The sequence below is a fragment of the Piliocolobus tephrosceles genome, chromosome 13, assembly GCF_002776525.5.
Source record: "Piliocolobus tephrosceles isolate RC106 chromosome 13, ASM277652v3, whole genome shotgun sequence".
Lineage (NCBI taxonomy): Eukaryota > Metazoa > Chordata > Mammalia > Primates > Cercopithecidae > Piliocolobus > Piliocolobus tephrosceles.
In genome coordinates, this window is record NC_045446.1 from 51945849 (window position 1) to 51965803 (window position 19955).

General features: G+C 44.1%; 1 protein-coding gene across 3 annotated transcripts in view; it reads right to left on the reverse strand.

Annotated features, from left to right (window-relative positions):
* TEAD1 (TEA domain transcription factor 1) overlaps positions 1–18399 on the reverse strand; it is a 270156-nt gene extending 251757 nt beyond the window's left edge. Inside the window, exons 1-2 of one of the 3 annotated variants that reach the window (XM_023230876.3) lie at positions 17985–18399; positions 17227–17379 (exon numbers count right to left, since the gene is read on the reverse strand). The gene's annotated coding sequence lies outside the window, so the exon portion shown is untranslated. Of the gene's footprint in view, positions 1–17226; positions 17380–17984 lie in introns of those variants that run through there. The other 2 variants (XM_023230877.2, XM_023230875.1) reach the window with 2 other exon arrangements.
* Positions 18400–19955: the final 1556 nt, after the last annotated feature.

Sequence of the window (19955 nt, forward strand, 5' to 3'; positions counted from 1 at the left end):
TGAGGGGCATTAAATGTGTATCCAAAATTTCCCAGGCCAGGATGCTGGTTAATTTCTCAGTGGTGTGGAGAATGATGATAATTTCAGGACTATTCACTTGTGCTGTTGTGAGACTGCGTTAGCTGCACTGTGAACGCATACGGCTTTGTTTCACCAACAAAACAAAAAAGTATTACTGAAGCTAAAACTGTAGGTCTGAATGGAACCTCTGAAGAAAGCATTAGAGCTTGTCTTTAAAATAAGCCCTGCTTTGCTGGGGCGACTGGGGGGTGCTGGCCTAAGTGCATAGTCTATGATGCACCAACACAGGTATAAAACAATTTTCAAGAAGCAAAGACAGAAATTACAATACTAAAAATAAGTTTAATAGCAGACTTGTTAAATAAAAAACACTCATCTTAGGCTTACGGGCCTACTACTGTACGCCCACAGCAGTAAAACAATAGCTATGTTACAACTAGGGGTCCAATGCATAAATATATCTAAAACTACAAATCTTTAACTTATTTAAGCTTATGAAAATAACAGACTAGTGATAAATTCTTCAAATGACTAGGACATTAAATACATTCTATTTTAAACACTTTGGAGAAGAAGTACAAAGTTTAATTCAAACAAAATTTATTGAAACAGATGAGTACAAATGCACCCAACATATCATCGAAATACAGCTTGCGCCTGAACGGCTCACAGAGATAATAAGATAAGGCATCTCTCACGTCCTGTTACGTAAACAAGGAATACAACAAACTATCAGGTAGACATGATGAAGGCAATGACTAAAGACTTCTGTGAAGCCTACATTAACATGAGTTTTGGCCTTCAGGAGGAAAGTCAAATCACAAACCATCCATGGTAATTCTTCAGCTTGGTCTTTTTCTTAAGGAAGGAAAGGACAAGATGACAAGCACAAGCATGAAAGTGGTAAACGAAAGCCAAAGAGGCCAGGCATGAGCAAGTGTGCAAGGAAAGCTTTTACCACGATTAAGAGTTGACAGGACAGGCAGGATCCATTTCCAAAGGTGAGCAGATTATTCAACTGAAGGAGTGGGAGAAGAAAAAAAGCAGAGAACCTAGCACACACATCATAGCCTGGAAATTCTATTTCTCAAGAAAAGGAACCCAAACTCTGCAGAAATGGTTCATTCTATCTCCCAGAATATACAGGAGATTGGACAGCAAGGAAACTATAAAAGACTATTATTAGGGTCACATCAAAAGGCCACAGGAGCCAACTAAAGAAATTCTCTCTGGCCAAAGACGAAACAATGTGAGCATCAGTAAGAGGAGGAACTGCAATGGACTGAAACGCATTCGATAATTTAAAATCAGTGATTGCCTAATAATATGCAAACAGAAAAACTATCTTTCCTTTACAAACTATACGCTAGGTTAACCATATAGTTGATAAAGAAACCTTGTCCATAAAAGAAGGAATGGGTTGGGTGGGATGGCTCATGCCTGTAATCTCAGCAATTTGGGAAGCCGAGGTGAGCAGATCGCTTGAGCCCAGGAATTCCAGACCACCCTGGGTTATGAAACCCTGTCTCTACAAAAAAACTAAAAAACTAGCCAGGCATGGTGGCGCACTGACAGTCTCAGCTATTCAGGAGGCTGAGGTGAGAGGATCACCTGAGCCCGGGAAGTCAAGGCTACGGCAAGCCGAGATCGCACCACTGTACTCTAATCTGGGTGACAGAGTGAGACCTGTCTCCAAAAAGAGAACTAGAGTATCAGAGTACCATCAGTTTGCAAAAACTACATGAAATAATAGATACAGGCAGAGATCATCAATCAATGGCACTAACATCACAGAAAAAGTGACACTGTACGTTGTGTGCCTCCTGGTAGAATACTAGCTATGAAATATTTGCATAAAAAAATTTAAAAAAAAAACCTGAATTAGATCAAATGTCGACATCTAAATTCCCATTTATAGAAAATACACAGGATAAGAGAATAAAATACACAGCACGATGGAGATACAACTACAAAATCCAGAACGAGGAAGTCTAGAAGAGAAACACAGGGGCTTTTGTAACAAATTAATTACAAGAAAGGTGGTGATGAGATTTAAAGAGTTTTAAGAAATACAGCAACCAAATATAACCTGTTGATCTGGTTTTGGACCCTCATTTGAACAAGCGAACTGTGAAAAAACATTTACGAGACAATCAAAGAAATCCAAACAGTGACTAGATAATTGACATTAAGGACTTACTATTATTTTTTTTTTTTTTTTTTTTTATTTTTTGGGATGAAGTCTCACTCTGTTGCCCAGGCTGGAGGGCAGGGGCGCGATCTCAGTTCACTGCAAGTTACGCCTCCCGAGTTCACACCATTCTCCTGCCTCAGCCTCCCAAGTAGCTGGGACTACAGGCGCCCACCACCACTCCTGGTTAATTTTTTTTGTATTTTTTAGTAGAGACGGGGTTTCACCATGTTGGCGAGGATGGTCTCGATCTCCTGACCTCGTGATCTGCCCACCTCGGCCTCCTAAAGTGCTGGGATTACAGGCATGAGCTACCGTGGCCGGCCGACATTAAGGAATAATTAAAGTGCTGGTGTGATCATGGTATCATAGTTGGTTGTTTTTTTAAAAATAGAGTCATATTTTTAAAATATGTACTAATTTACAGATGAAATGGTATGACAACTAGGATAGCTTCCAAATAATCTAGTGGGAGAGGAGCCAGGAGTTTACAAGAATAGCCATGAGGTGATGATTGCTGCTGGGTGATAATGGGTGCACAGGGGTTCATTGCCCTCTACTGTACTAAACTTTCCCAAAGCAAAGACATTGAAAATCTAGAATAAAAATAAGATTCTGCTCCTCACCCCCTCCTTCAAAAAGAGAGACAGATGCTACGGAAGATGTACTTGGCACTCTACTTCACAGATGCTGGATGATGGTGGTCACAATCATAAACAGCAGCGGCAGCTAACATTTATGAGACACTTCTCTGCGAGTCGGCACTGTGCTCACCCTCACTGAACCTGCACTATAACCCATAAGGAAGGCACTACTATGTCCATTTCAGGGGTTAGGAAACGGTGGTTCAGAAGGATAAAGAGGTTGCCCAAGGTCAAACAGATAAGTGAAGGAAACCTGTGTCATTCCACAAGTTCATAAGCCTAATGAGGATGAGAATAAGTTACATTATTCCAAAATAGTAACAACTCTCAAGAGTGCTGGGAACTCTGTAAGCCAACAGATTCAATCCAGTGTTAAAGAGAGCAGAAGTGGTGCTTTTCTGATGACCATTTTTGGTGAAATGTAGTGAACTGCAGGGTAGAGTCTCTGAGATCTTAAAGTGATAAGAGCAGAGGAGAGAGGGTGAAAAGTGGAGGGGGGAAGGGTGGATGGGTGTTTTCCAGGGAGGAGGGAGAGACAACAGAAAATAAGAAAACTAAAGGGAAATAGCCTGACAAACCAAAAATTTAAAAACAAAACAAAACAAAAAAAAAAAAACAGAAAAACGACAAAGCAGGAAATCCAGCAAGAGGGGAAGCTGGGGCAAAGCTTAAAACTAAACCCGAAGGAGGAAGATGAAAAGGCAAATAAATGACCCCTAGTCAGACCAGCCCATGTTAGCTGGGAGGAAAACCTCAGGACTCTGAACAGAGAACTGGAGAGCGGAAGAAGCAGAATTCACAGTAGGTTGGGCGAACCAATAGAAAGGCTGGCAGTGGGTCATTTGCTATATTTCATTTAAACTCACATGTGAAGTACTATTATTCTCTCCACTTTGCAGAGGAGGAAACAAGAAGCTCAGAGAGAGTTAATCACTTACTCCAAATCACACAGCCAACAGGCAGAACTGGAGCTGCAACCAAGATCTGACCTCCAAGCCATGCTTTCAGCCTACTTTGCTAAATACACCAAGCACTAGTGAGAACTGCACAGAGTTAGGGCAACACCAAAACAGCCAGCAGAAGTACCTAGGAAGAATTTAAGAAACGCATGAAGACTAAGAAGATACAAGCAAGTTTGGAAGGGGGGAAAGACATGAGCACAGATACCTAAAAACTGGCAATCAGTGATCACACACCTTTTGGCTGAGAGACTCCAGAAATAGGTAGACAGGAGGAAGAGATTGTATCAACCAGCCCCACTGCCTCCCACCAAAAACTAACCAAGGTGTCAAAGATGGATATCAACCCTGTAAACAACCCCATTTCAAAGTCCCAGTGTCTTTTTCAGAGGCCTGATTATGAAGGGCTCTGGGCAAGCACAGTTAACTCTCTTCTGCCAGCTGCCCCATCACTGCCCATCACCTATCACAGGCTAAGCTGGTCACCTGGGTGGGAGGAGAGAAATTCACCCCATCTCAGCAGGTTCCCAAGCACTCCCATTATCAAAAAGTGAAGCCAAGGTCATCTACCTAAACTGTATCCCCAGCATGAGGCCATTTCCATATCCAGGCCTTCAGGGTGGTGGAGGGGGCTAACTTATTCTGCCTGCCTGCCAACACAGCACATTCCAAAGCAAAACCAGATATACTGGCAGGTCCAGTTCCAAGCTTCCAAACTACAGCAGTCCCCCCTACCCACTACACCCACCTAGAGAGCAGTTTGGATTAGCCTGGCCCCAAGGAGTCCTGCCCCCTCTCTCTCAATGGTGAGTATAACCAGTCACGGGGGGGTGAGGGGTACTGGTCCCCAAAGTCCTGCAGGACTGAAACCACAGGAGAGAGGTGAACGGGGTAGAATAAGTAACCTCTGAAAGGCTCAACTGAGACACACCCAACTTTTCAAGACCTTACCCATAAGTTTGTATTGAAGAGGGAGTAAAATGGGCCACCAAGAAAACAAAAGTATTGTGTCCTCGTTTTTCTGGGCAAATACAGTAAATGAGAAGACTACCTTTGTTTCAATGTCACAATCTATCTTAACTCCCTTCAAATGTCACAAGAAAACCTGACAGGTGACTTGATGTGCAGTTCTTTGTTAGCCTGACAGCTGTGGAGTCACACAGATAAAGAACTGGTTTCAGAGTGTAGCTGTGTGATGCTGGGGAGGTCACTCAACTGCCCTGAGCTTCAGCTTCTTCAACTACAACTGGAACTCATATGGGCTTAAGACAGAACCTGGCCTGTCAGCCTTCCCTTCCCATCCGAGAAGCCCAGGAAATTAGCACAACTAAAAGTGAACTCAGCAGTACTGCTCCTCCTCCACAAAACCTGTCTTTGAGGGTTATGGATGGTATGATAAGATAACAGTTCTCCAGGACTTTTCTGCCTAAGGGCTCACACATTTTCTCTCTTTAATCAAAAGCCCAGCACAAAAACAGCTAGAGGGGCAAGAGGCAGTACAGCATCATCTTCCCAGAAAAATAAACCAAAGATTTTCAAGTGACTTACCTAAGGTCACAGGAAGAGTCATAGCAGAGCATTCCCAACCAAAACTTCCTTCCACACCAGCTAGAAGTGGAGAGACCAAGATCCAGCACTTGCAGGACCCTCAAATGCCTTCTCTCAAGTGAACCACCCCAACAAGGTAACAATTCTCTAGCAGAGTTCTCAACAGCAAAGTCCAGATGCCATTGTTTTGGCCACAGCTGAACACGGGACTGAACACCTCCACTCCTGCCCAAAGTCACTGCCTAAGGCACATCACAAAATAACTAAACAGTGGTGTCAAAAGAACCACCGGGAACTGAGCAGTGTCATTCCAATTACTTTTGGTTTTAGGCAAAGTTCTAAAAGTACAAAAATTTATTTTAAAATTTCTAAAAGTCCACTCAATGTGCTCTGGCTTATCTATTTAGGTGCATCATAGAACATCATCACACAGTCTCCCAAAGAACAAAGGTAAGTGAGTTTGAAACCTAAGAATGTCAAGAGTGCCAAGACCACAGGTTCTAAATTATAATCTGAAATCCCCCATTTTCATACAGTACAAACCAGCCTTTCAGAATACCACTGAAAAAAACTTCTTTCTAAATTAAACTTTGTTGGTCTAAAAGGAAATGAACCAATGCTGAATCATTCCTATGAATGATGAGAATTATTTTTTAAAAAATACTTACGAATGCATCCACAGAAAAGAACAGGGTTTGAAACAATTTGGTTGAAATTGCACAGATTTGAAGGGAAAGTTGTTTCCTGAAATTCCCCTCTATTGTAGCTCTGGCCTCAGAAATGGCCTGGGACAATCCTTCAAAAGTAATACTGTTATGAGCTCAATACCAAGACACCACAAAGCTCTCCTGCCCGGGATTTTCTCTCCATTTTAGAGAAGTCTAGTCTGCCAGTTTCCCTGACAGTTTCCTATTAGTACAATAGGCATATAATTTATCATCCAAACTGGGACATTCTGATAGTAAAAGAGGGTTCTTTAAGGATTATGCCAAGACAAGCAACATAAACCAGGACTATACCAGGCAAACAGGTACACAGCCATGGGGAACCATAAAGGGCAGCCCTGTAGAAAATACAAACGGGCAAAACTGCCACAACAGTAACCACAGGAAGGCAGCCAAGATCTTGTGGGTGGACACAGGAACAAGGAAGACCAAGTTAAAATTCAGAAAAAAGCTAGGCAGAGCAGAGCCTGAAACTTGAGGTACACATTAACCTGATTCTGGGTCCGTTTTTTCCCATTCTTAAGTCAATCTGTAAATCAGATTCAATGACTGATTTGTGGCCTCCCATGCCTTCCAGGTGTTTCCTCTTCATGATCTCCCACTTTATCCTTTATGACTTAGTTCCTGAATTGTTTAAAAGTATAATCCATAAGGATAGGTTAACATGGTAAACATTTATCATTAGGGAGCACATCATTCCACATTACTGAAACTGAATCTTCCTGAAGTAAAAAATCTTTCATTTAAATATTACTACTGTTTATCTTTGAAACGAACTGTATGTTTTTTCCTGGCTCCCCTCTAAAACAAACAAACTGGCAGAAATGTAAACTCTTCTTATTAGGTCTGATTATCAATTTTTAATCACTTGACCACCTAAAAACAGGACAGCCAGAGTGCTGGGGACACCATGGCGGGCATGACAAGATGCTATTCTGTGTGGTGACTAGATCCAGTGTTTTATCTCTTTATGAGATATGATTCACATACTATAAAGTTCACCCTTTTAAAGTATGTAATTCAGTACTTTTAGTAGACTCCCAGGGTTGTGAATAAGTGCTCTTAAACCTATTTTTCTCCCCTTATCCACTATCAGCCTGCTTGAATCTAAGTCTCTCTCCTTAACCAGACTACTCTCCTCCCTCAATAATTGTTAAATTTTTTTAAAGACTGGGAAACCAGATTAATTAACACACACGTCTATACACTGCTTAAGAGACAACAGGAAAAGATGTCAGGCCAGGCGCGGTGGCTCGAGCCTATAATCCCAGCACTTTGGAAGGCCGAGACGGGCGGATCACGAGGTCAGGAGATCGAGACCATCCTGGCTAATACAGTGTAAACCCCGTCTCTACTAAAAAATACAAAAAAACTAGCCAGGCGAGGTGGCCGGCGCCTGTGGTCCCAGCTACTTGGGAGGCTGAGGCAGGAGAATGGCGTAAACCCGGGAGGCGGAGCTCGCAGTGAGCTGAGATCTGGCCACCGCACTCCAGCCTGGGCGATAGAGCGAGACTCCGTCTCAAAAAAAAAAAAAAAAAAAAAAAAGATGTCAATAAAATGCAGGTGGTCCCTGGCCCAGGTTCACACAAAGCAATCTTAACTCCTCAGACCAGTCACCGGGAGTGGCCCACATCTAAAAACACAGGGACACTGACACACCCAGAAGTGTAGCTGGGAATGTGAGCAGAGCAAGACCAGCTTAAAGCAGCTGACTTTGAAAACACAAGGTTCTATCAACAGCTTCCAGAAGGAACTCAGCTCATCTACCCAGGAAGTACCTGGAGTTAGGCACTGGAATTCACAAACATCATTGACTAAAGAGATGGGCAACCATTCATTCACATGAATGTGAATAATTTGAGTCACATTTAAGGCCCAGAGGAAGCGAGTCTTAGGAGAGCGGCAAAGATTTATCTCTGGAGCCTGGAGTACTGGGAGAAACAAATGGCCTGGGTTTTAACAGCAGCCACACCTGCAGCTCTAGCCTACTGAGCCAGCAGTTACCTAATCTAAACTTTACTCCAACTCTTCCAAGTAGATAACATCATTCCCATTTTCCAGATGGGGAAACTGCCGGCACAGAGAAGCTAAGCCCTAAGCAGGTATTAAGAGGTGTAATGAGGGCAGCAAAAGTACCTTTCTTCTCCGCACCTGAAGCTGGATGCCCTCTGCACCCCAGTGGGGATTACGCAATGGTTTTACAAGAAGGCCCGAGACCCTAAGCATTGTTTCACTATGAAAAGATGAGTTCCATTCAACCACTTATAAAAGAACTTTTACAACCCAACCCTTGCAATGTTAGGAGTGTGACTTTCAAGCAAGAAGCTAAAGAAGAGGTTTTCTTTTAGACAGATGAAGTTGCACCATGCCATCCAGTTTCTGAAGCATTTCCATTTAATTCATACTGGGTAAGGAATGACCTCAAATATTATGTATTTACTGATGGATTTCCTTCACTTTATGAATAAGGGAAGTGTGGTTCAAAGTGATTAATGGTCAAGGGCTTTATGGGTTTGCCTCAGCCTCTCCTAGATTTCTATCTGTTTGCCTGAGACCAGGAATCCAGCTCTTCTAAGTAAATGCCTCAGCCTTGGGTGTTCCTCAAGGTCCACTGTCCAGGGTGACTTGGCAGAAAATCCTTCAAGATCTGTTATGCAACATAACATTTTAAGTTGCTATTTACTGAGCATTTACCATATCATGTGTCTGGTATATAGTGGGCACAATCGAAATTTATAGACAGGAACACCGAGGCTTGCAGAGAACAAGTAAATTGTCCAAGGCCATACTGGCAAGTAGCTGAGCCAAGGTATGTCCAACTCCAAATCTGTAATTTTGAACCCACATTATCCTGTCTTTTTCCAAACCAAAATCAGGAAACAGCCCACTGTTCATGTCAATCAGTTCCCCACTCCTACTCCTTTCAATTAATTCCTCACAGCCAAGTTTCAAATCTGTAGTAGCCCATTATCAGCAACAAACCTATCAATATGTGACGGTTAAGTTCATTACTCAGGAGAATATTTCACAAGGTTTGTTTATTTTCTAACAACCTACTCCCAACTCACCCCACAAAACGGCATCTGGAAAAAAATTCCCCCTGTTCCTTCAAAGCCCAACTCCAACATCACTTCCTCCAAAAGCCCTCCTCAGTTCCTACCACAAGAAACACAGCACTTTGGATATATGATGAGGGCTTACCCCAGTGAGTGTGTTTCCCCTTTATTCTGATGTTGCATAAGGAAATCCATGCTCCTAAAAAATATAAACATGTAAAAAACCCCACTCCCTCAAAGCAACTCTCAAGGCAACAACCATCGATAATGTATAACCTCCCAGATCCTTAGGACTAGAGATGCAAACGTGCTCTTTCAACATTTCACTAACCCTAAGACACCACTGCCAGTAAGATGTAGCAGGATTTTATTTCAGACGTACTACTGTGAAACAAATTATGTCACAATGCTTATCACTTGGAATTATTTTATACATGTTGAAACTTTTTACTATCAATCTTGTGCATACATAAAAAGGAAAATAAAAGCTAAATAAATCAGGTTAACATAAGCTAAAGTAACTTCTCAGAGAGATCAGTGTCCATACAATATCACCCTCCATAACAAGGGTATTCTTAGGAATGCTCACCACTGACTCTGGGATTTCCTTCCTGTCCACTGCATTCACTCCACAGGCTTTGGTGAGCGTATCCAACATCAAGGGTCATTACCACCACCTGACCAGCCACGATTGTCCAACACATCCCAATTTCAAAAATGTTCAAGCATGTTAAAAATGTGCACCTTGGAACTCACAAAATACCATACACACAACTTTCCTGCTGGATTACCATGACCTCTTTACATGCCTGCTTTCCTTGCTAAACTGTAAACTCTGCCAGGCAGGGGAGTTTTACTGATCGCTGTTCATTAGCCACCTTTTCCTAATCACTAAATCCCTGGCACACAGTAGCACCCATAAATGTTTAAACGCTCAGTGGCAAGTAGTAGCTGCATGAAAACCAGGAGCATTTGGATTTCAAAGTGCCCAAGGTGACGGGAAGAAACACGGAAGGAAAGAATGAAAAGCATGGTGGTTCATCCACAGTTCATCTCCAGAAAGCCATCAGGATCACCCTTCCTATCCCCTCATTTTCTAAAACCAGGCATACCACCCAAAGACCTCTAGGAACATCCCTGCTACTCAAAAAGCAAAACCTCTACAAGCAGCCAGACAGAACTCCATTCTCAAGCTCCTCACCAGTAAGCATGACACACACCTCTACAATCACATCTGGAAACAAGTGCTACACTCCCAAGAAGTAACAGATGAATGCCGAGCACAGAGAAGGTGGTTCTGGTTCATTTTATTGCTTCCCCTGAATAGAAAGGTAAGACCTCAGTTTTGTGCAGGCTTATCTTTAGAACCAATGATGAACATCTTAGTCAATTCCATAAAGACTCAGCCTATGTTCCTAGGTACACCGTCTCACAAATATAGAGGGAAGAAAATCACATTCAGAATCGGAAGTGGTCAAATTTAACCTGATTCTATCTGCAGATAAAAATTAGAATATCTAGATCAATGGTTCCCAGCCCACAGCAGATACTATGATGGGGCCTTTCAGAAATACAGACACACTGCACCTACCACAACCCTCCTAAGCCTTCACAGGTGGTGCCCAGGCTGTAAAAGCTCCACGGAGGCTGCAGTGCACATGCTAAGGTGGGAACCACTGATGTGGCAGAAGCTTCCTGGAGCAGGAACAGAAAGAGGCTGAGCTGGGTTTCAGTCAAAACCATCCTGAATTAGCCATGTAAATGGATCCACGTGCCCTGAATTGCAAACCCAAAAGGCAAAATGTGAGAAAAGGTGCAGGGCCTGGAAAGGTGAGTGAGAACATGCAGGCAGCCTAGCCCTAGCTGCCCCCATGCCTGCCACATATCAGGGACACAAGTTTGTGGTGAATGAGGGTCACACAGGTGATGAGCACATGGTCATGCACACCATCACACTTCCACTGAGCCACCTACTAAGTGCAGATTCCCTGAGCTGGCTCCAGCTGATGCACAAGTTCCCCTACCAATTCATGAGTAGGGGAGATTTTAGTTTTGCTTCAGCCTCACTGGACACTTGAGTGGTGTTCTGGAAGCATTTTCCACTTTCACAATTTCTAGGCATGAAGGAAGCCGCTTCTTGCCTCCAAATTACAAACGGCACATTCCCTGATTTCAAGTTATATAAATGGTAATAATGTTTGTATTTTACAGCTATGGTAAAATCTAAAGGTGAAAAGAAATTAGGGAGAGTATTCTGAATGCATAACAAAAGTAGAAACCTTTCATCAAAATTAGAAAACAGTATCAAACTTACTCCAATATTTAAAGCAAAAGTAACTTTGAATTAAGAGAATTTCTTGGCTCGGACAATATGAAACGTTATTAAGTACCTGTTTTCTGTTTTTCTCTCAATGACAATACATGACAAGGTCTTCTAAGTGCCCAGCATTTCAAGATGAGGCTGATGGTTTCTTCAGCTAATGGAGCTCTAACTCTAACCAGCACTGTCTCTCAAAGGCTTTGAGATGAAAAGGCAGCCAGGGAGAAAGGATTGGAAGAGATTCCACCAAAGGAAGCATCCACTCACAATGGTTTCAGAATCAGTTAGCCCCCAAGACACCCCCAGCCACAGTAATGGGTGATCTGAAAATGAAGCATATCAAAATGCTATTGATAAGCTAAATTACCAGACAGCTTATCTGAGGCCCACATCCGCCATATGGTGCCCCAAGTTCTGCCGCCTGTTGCTGCCATAACAATAGGCACGCCTACCCAGAAAGCACCATCGGACAGAAACCCAGCAGCGGCGGCATGTGGGGCAGCTACTGTGTTTACATTTTATTTTGTGCCATTAGCTTTGTTCCTCCCCCATCCCAGTAGGGATTTGAAAGACACACATACTTAATGTCACAAATCCCTATTACCTGCAGAATGCATGCGTGCACACTGCATGTGAGCGCGTGTACGGGGATAGATCAGGTGAACAGAGAGAAAACCAGATGTCAACTTCAGAAATGGAGCTGCCCGGTGGGGAAGGGCGAACCAGGCAGGCTCCCAGCTAGAGCTGTAAGCAGACAATACGCTTTTCTCAACAGGCTCAGGCGGGCGGGCGGGCCTCGGGGAGTGGCTATTTAAAACACTTGGCTCCTTTTATTTCACTACCACGGAAGTGAATTCGGTTCTTAAGTGCCAGAGCAAATGAAGTCATTTGGTTTCCACGGGCTCTCTGCATTTCAGCAGAAGGAGTCAGGCTGGACGAAAGTCGGAAGGCCCATCTAAGTTGTTCTTTCTTATAATTAAAATTGATTCCCGGAGGATTTGGCGCTTGGGCTTCATTTAGTTTTTTTTCTTTGAAAAGCTATTAAAGTTGGAGAAAAATTAAAGGATACCGACACTGGGATGAACGCTGTCAAAGATGACTCCCTTCACAAAATGCCATCAAGTCACAGAGTAAAGAAGGAGCAGAAAAAGCAATTACCTTCTAAAGGCTTGGCTGGTATAAAAGATTAACAGTGATTTCTGTCAAATAAATTCATAACAATTTTGTATTTCTACTCTCTTAAAAGACTTTCCCATTTTTGCAGATGGTAATAAAATATTCATTTATTTAGTTTACTATCTATTAGAAAAACACTGGTTTTCAAAGAGAACTCAGCAGTGTGTAGCATCAGTTTATACAAAAACGCTTGGATAGAAAGCAAAGCCAAAAAAATCTCTTTCTTAATATTCAGATCTATTGAACTATTACAGAAAGGCACTCATTTCATTCCCCTAGATTTACTCACACCTAAGCAGACAACATTCTTGGATGAACTTTTCAAATTTTCTTCAACATTCCAAGTTTTAAAAAAAAAAATCCCCTTTCAAGTTAAATTGAGATTGCACTTGAACACCATCCAAGAGCAGAGCTGAACTGAATTATGATAATTAGAAAGCTGTGCCTATTAAAAAAAAAAAAAGCAGCACAGTTGATGCATTTTTTTAAAAAAGTTCATGCCAGAGAATATAAGTTCAATATGTTCTCACAAAATTAACATTTCCCACCATTAGCGGCAGTTTTTCAGTTTACGTATCAGTAAGAACAACAGTGTTGTATATTCCCAGTCAAGGGTGTTTCAGTCACTTTACACATACATCTAAACTTGTGAGATGCCTAAAAGCAACCAGAATTTCCCACTAGAGATGACGGATGCTTAACTTACTCATCAATAAGCCAGCTTTTTCTTTTAAACCCATTTTCCAGGGTCCCATGCCTGCAAATTAAAACTACTAATGAAATCCTAGAACAGAGCCTTCAAAACAAATGTGAATCATGAAAAAGGATAAAAAGCATTGCATTCGGGTAGTAAAGACCAGTTTTAAACAAGGAGTGGGGTGGGCGTAGCGCATGCAACACACCCTTTCCTTGGCCACAAACACAGAAAAAAGAGAGCTTTTTATGAGGACCTTCCCCCTACTAACCACCATCACCACCACCACCACCACCACCACCACCACCATTATCCAATCAAGAAGAGGAAACGAGTGAGTTTCACAGTTAGCCAAGACTCCTGGACTATTAGAAACTATTTTTTTGAGAATCCTCTCAACTATGCAAAAAGTCAGTGGACCAAAGGAGAATTTAAAAGCTAAGAGTAACCTACCCTTGTAAGAAACATCATCCCGAAAATCCACCCACCAGGGCAACCCATTTTTACTTTGACTAAAACAAAATACATATTTCAAAGCTACCCTATTCTGTACCACTACAAAACTGGAATGTATTTGAAAAAATTGTCAAATTTCAACTCCAAATTTAAATATGAACCACGAAGCTCATAATGAGAATCTTACAGACTGAGGACACTCAAGAGTTCACAGTTTTGAAACAAAAAATAAAAACCCACAGAAAAACACTCCAAATATTTAGATCCAAATACACTAGCATTCCACAAACTATCCCAAGAAGAGGGAAGCCCCAGAACTTCCGATTTCAGAGGTATACATTAATTGCAATACAACAATGTCTAAATAAGGTGTCCGTCAAAAAGCTCAACCCTGAAATATGAAGTGCTTAGGATAGACTTGAATTACCTCATTTCATCATTTTTATGAATATGAAATAAAATATATCACTGATGTGGTTTAAACACAACTCTAGATGCAACTTAAATATTAATACCACAAGGTAATCTATGCCTTATTATAAAATAAAAAGCACCATGTAGCTATAAAAGATTATGCCAGCCATCAATCAGTCCCCAAGCAGCCCAGCAGCAGCACAGCCTAGGTTTGTCAAAGGGCAATAAGCTTACAATATATTTTTCTGGCTGAGTTCAAAAGTTGGACATTAGCAGTTTGCAGTTCCAGTCACTGAACTCCAAAGGGGAAGCTGTAATGCTCACATTTAAAAACAGCAAGGTTGGCTTGGATTTTCTTGCAGTTCTACAGAGAAATCTGGACACTTGTTTTGGCCACATTCTTCACTCTTTGGAGAAAACAGAACCTAAAGTTTTACCACTAAACAGATTCAGCCTCTAAACACAGCTTTCATATTTATTTATTTATTTTTCCTTTCACAATCTCTTTACTGGGTACAAGAAAAAGTGCCTCAAATGGAGCTTAAAAGTGTTATCCAACTACTGTATGTGAATATGGTAATTTTTAAGTCCACCAGATCATACATACAGTTAATTTGCACCAACCCTGAGTGATAAGACACCACAATTTTCATTTGCAGGTAGCATAATTATGCTCATAATTAACACATAACACATGGGATTACAGAGAAAAGTAATCCTACAAATGCCCAGGCTCTTGTATGACCACCATGTATGAAAGATCAATCCATTTCTGAAGCAACCAACCTTAACCAACCTTAAAATATTGTTAATGTTACAGTTCATTTCTTCAAAAGTCTATTTAACATTTGGGATCTACATGCTTTAAACTGTTCGTATTACATACTCTTCTGCTGAATATGTAACAACAAATACAATCTAAACACCAATGATAAAAGTATATTCTTCCCAAATGTTCCCATTAAGAAATGCCCTCATAATCGCTGCTCCGTATTCTAAGAACCAACAAAACACAAAATTGTTTATAAATTGCTGAAGCTCAAGCAGGGAAAAAAACTCGAACATTTGTTTCCTTTTGACTTATTTGTTCTTTTTCTAAATAAAAGGGGACTCCAATCTCCCAAGTGAGTATACCAATATATAATTCCTGCTGTATCAAGTAAGTGGGGGGAGAGAGGAAATGGGAAAGGGAGGAGGAAGCCGACTCCCCCAAGGCTGCCCTCCCAAACCCGCCCTTATGTGTAATTAGTTTGCTGCTGGGGCCCGGGCACACATTGTACCACAAGGCAAGAAAAAGCCTCTCAGTGAGAAATTCCTATCAGTCTGGCTCAAACTAAATTGGGATGTCCTCCCCCTTTAAATTAAATTTCATTAAGGGTATGTCATGGTGAGTCCTGGTTTTTGTTTTGGGAAAAGAAAAGAAAAAAAACCCTCCAACCTTCCAATAATCTCTCTCATGCATGTTCCCCGGAGTTCATTACTTTATAAAGGATCACACAGAGGAGGAATTTACACAAAGATTCTTTCCTATAATTTTCTTTACCCCTATTGTCAAGGTAAAGTATCATACTGGTTTTGTTTCAAGCTTGTTTGTAAAAAAAAAGTTCTAATATTCCCCTAAAACTGCAGATCAAATAATATTTACCATTAAAGTAAAAATAAAATAGTCTACCTTGGCACTTTGATACCATCAGCAAGAACCCGTAATGGATATAGCTTATCAGTTCATTTTTTTATACCAACAATAAATAAAAGAATTGTTAACTGTTTAAAACCTGAAACCTGAGAGTTCAACACGGAGTTGCACATACAAAGAAACACTAAACAAAAATATCTGTGCCCATTTATGGTAACAGTGAGATTAGAAAAATAAGCCTTTCCCCAAAAATACAACAATTCAAAACCTCACCACTGACAAAGGTTCAACGAATCCATTTGTCTTTCCTGAGTCACTCTGTAATTAGTTCTACTATCTCCTTCTAAAAAGGAAAAGATTCGTAAAGAAGTTGGATTTAAGTCTAGTCCTTATAAGCATTCAGATATGCTTGGGCCCAAAGACCCTGCTGTTTACAGAAGAGGGGCACAAACCCAACAGTGAAAGGGTGAAGCACCAGGCATAGCCTGAAGACTGTTCCCCAGTCTGTACCTCAGAGAAGCCCCTATCCCTAGGAGACCAGCAAGATTCACTGCAGCCTGCAGAAAAAGGAACCCACTCGCGGCGGTGACTACACAGTGGATTACACCTCCCTGAAGGGCGGGATGTGTCTACTCAGGTAACCACTGCACGCACCCAGCGCACCCCAAGCCATCAGACCACCCGAACTTTCAAAAACAATCAAGGTGGAAAGCGGGGAGAAAGAAACCTGTGGTGGTTGTGAACTGATAATGTTCTGCTCCTTTGCAATACGTGTAGTGTTTTTAATATTTCTTTTTACTATTTTGAAATGTGGCAGGCTTAACAGACCTTTCTGTCCCAAGACCTGGGCTCCTTCCAAGGCACTGTTTTTAAACATGGCCTTTTTACATTCCCTGCTCCTGGAACATCATCTGTCTCTAAGTTTCCAGGGCTCACTGAGGTCAATTTTCATTTCTGCAAATCACAGGAAGCCACTTGCTTCTGAGAAGTTAACAAGCCTCCTGAGAAACGCTGGTGGCTGGTATTTCATTGTTTTATAAATATTTTTATATAGTGACACTATCCAACTTTAAATTAATCTTTTAAAAAAGGCAATTTAAAAGCAAAGAAAATTCTGATCTGGATTTCATTTATTTTCATGAGAGGGGAGGTGTGAGCCCTCATTGTTTTCAACTCATTAAAAATATTGCTTTTTAAAAAAATACAAACGTTATTTTTTTAAAAAAGAAAAGTCACAGAAGTTGAACTTTATTTAAAGTGGGACTCTAGACTTTTGAAAACAAGTGTTGATGTTACGAACAAAGACTAGAAGTGTACCCAGATTTTCTCCCCTCCTGGGGATCATTTCTCTTCCAATAAACAAACAAATCCCCCAGTATTTCCTACCGAAAGGGAAGGGAAGTTTTCCAGGGAGAGTCTCCTCCTGGGTTTGGTGGTAACTGCGACTCAGTCTTTTTTGGACACAATGTTTCTGCTGACTCCTGAAAATTTTCCACTTGAATGTGCAATGAAGCGGCGGCGGAGGCGGCAGTACCAGTCCTGGAGAAGCGGCAAAAACGACCGTGCCCTTTTTCATCTTTGAGAAGGAGCGAACCCCCCGCCAGCGGCACAAGTCGGCGCAGACCCGGGCCGGCCTCAGGGGTCCCCGGCGCCGGGGGAAGGCGGCGAAAGCAGGGGGGTCCGGGCCGGCTCCTGGCTCCGAGGCGGCGCCGGCGGCGGCGGCTCTGCCCGCCCGCGCTCGCTCCGAACTTCTGGCTCCCCAGCGCACCCCGTGCAAGGCGCCCAAGGGTGTGTTCGTGTGTGCGCGTGCAGGCGGCAGGAGAGGCGGCGCGCGGGGGGCGCGGCGCGGCCGGCAGGGCGCCTCCAGGACCGCCGCCGGGGGCCGCCTGTTGCCGCGCGGGCTCCCAGCGCGCGGCCCAACTTGGCGTCCTGGCAAGTCGCGCGGCGGCGCCCGGCCGCTCACCTCGGAGGGGGCGCGGGGAGGGGGGTGTGGGGGCCCGGCCGCGGCCCTCCGCGTGCCCGCCCGCCGTCGCACACAAAGCAGAGCCCGCAAAGAAAGAGCGGCCCGCGAGGGGCGCGCCGCCGGCCCCCCGCCGCCCCGTGCGCCCCCCGCACCCCAGCATCCGCCGCGCGCGCCAACTTACCTCGGCCCAGGGAGCCGCCGCAGCGCCCGGCGAGTCCGAGGCAAACTTCGGCGCCGCTTCCCCCGCCCTCTGCTCGGTGTCCGGCTCCCTCCCCGGCTCCCGGTCCCCGGGCCCAGCCACCCCACCCCTGCCTAGCACCGCTCCTGCCCCGGGGCCGGCTGGGCGCGCTGGGCTGCTGCCCGCGCTCCGGGCAAAGGTGGAGGGGTGGGGGGGTGTCACTGCATGGCCTGTCCCTGGACGCGGCCGCCCCGGGCCCGGGCCCCGCCGCGCGGAATGGCCCGCAGGGTGGAAGCGAGTCTGCAAAGTGCTTGGTGGGCGCCCGCGGCGGGCGGCGGGGCCGCGGCGGCGGCAGCAGAGGCTCGGCTCGGCTCGGGCCGCGCGGCGCGGCGCGAGCGATGCTAAGAATGTTCGGAATGAGGACAGGAATGAAATGAACGCCAGGACCGAACTCGCTCCGGAGGGGTGGGGCCTCGGTGACGTCATGCGGCCTGCCGCCCGGGGCCGGAGGCGGGGCTTGCCGCCGCCGGTGACGTCATGGGGAATCGGGGCGGGCCGGCGCGGTCGCTTCGCCGTTGGAGCGCGGGCTCTAGGCAGCTGGGCGGAGTCTCGCGCCCACGGGGGAGCGTGGCTCGCGCGGGAACCGCCCTCCGTCTCCCGGCGCGGGCTCCGGGCTTTGTCCCGAGCGGGGGTGGGGCGGGGCGGACGGGAGTAGCGCGGCTTGCAAGTCCCTGCGCTCGCGCGAGGAACTCTGGAAGCCTGGGTTCCTTTAAGGGGGCAGGCGCCGAGGCCGGAGTTGCGCGCGGCGTGCCTGCCGTGCCTCAGTTTCCCTAATCCAGGACGCGGAAACGCGGGTTGCTGCGTTGAGTGCTCCCAGACTCGCGGAAGTCTGCAAGTGTGGGGAAGAGAAGTTTCCTTACTGGTGATTCAGATTGTTGCTCTGGAGCGCGGTGGACGCCGTCTCGTCTCCGGGCCAGATTCCCAGCCTGCCATTTCTTCTCCTCTTCCCTTTCACTTTTATAAAAGTTCACAGATCTCACTCAAGTCGAAATCTGTCTTACTGTTGGGAAAGAAAAACCTTTAGCCTAGCAAAGAAGGATAATTACAGAGTTGATAATAAACCTGCCCTGCTAGCACGGTCTTCTGCAAGTCACTTAAAAAACTAAGTTCACTCGTTTCTGCCGGTTGTACTTTTCAAAAGTAACTTCCTAAACTTTAAAACGCTGCATCCGGCGACTTTAAGTTAGCCCTTTCTTTATTGAGAAACTTCATTTCAATAATAAAGGAATAATTTTAACCTTGCCATTGGAGGTAGTGACGCAAAAGTGACAGAGACCCACTCGGTAAGTCAGAAAAGGGGTGAAGTCGACCCACTGGGGACAGAAACCGTCTAAAGTTTCGGGTGATTGTTATAATTATTTATCAAGAAACTGCAAAGCAATTCCTGTACAGTGGCCTCATTCCTTCTAGGCACTTGGTTCTCTTTTCCAGCTGAGGCCTCCGGATTAAATAACAACGTATTTTGTGCCGGAGGAATCCCTATATCCCTATATATGGGTAACTGAGGAGACTGAACTGTGACTTACTGCAACGCATTTCTACGAAACATAACTTTTACTAATACATTGTTTTCCTTTTTCTTTTTTTCTTTATTTTTATTTTTATCATTTATTTAATTTTATTTTTGGAGACAGGATCTTGCTGTGTCGCCCAGGCTGGAGTGCATTCTGGGCTCACTGAAGCCTCCACTCCCTGGAATCAAGCCATCCTCCCTTCTCAGCCTCCCAAGTAGCTGAAACTACAGGCACGCACCACCACGCCTAGCTAATTTTTAAAATTTTTTTGTAGAGATGGAGTTTCACCATGCTGCCCAGGCTGGTCTTAGACTCCCGGGCTCAAGCTGTCCTCCTGCCTCAGCTTCCTGAAGTGCTGGGATTACAAAAGTGAGCCACAGAACCCAGTCTTATAAATACA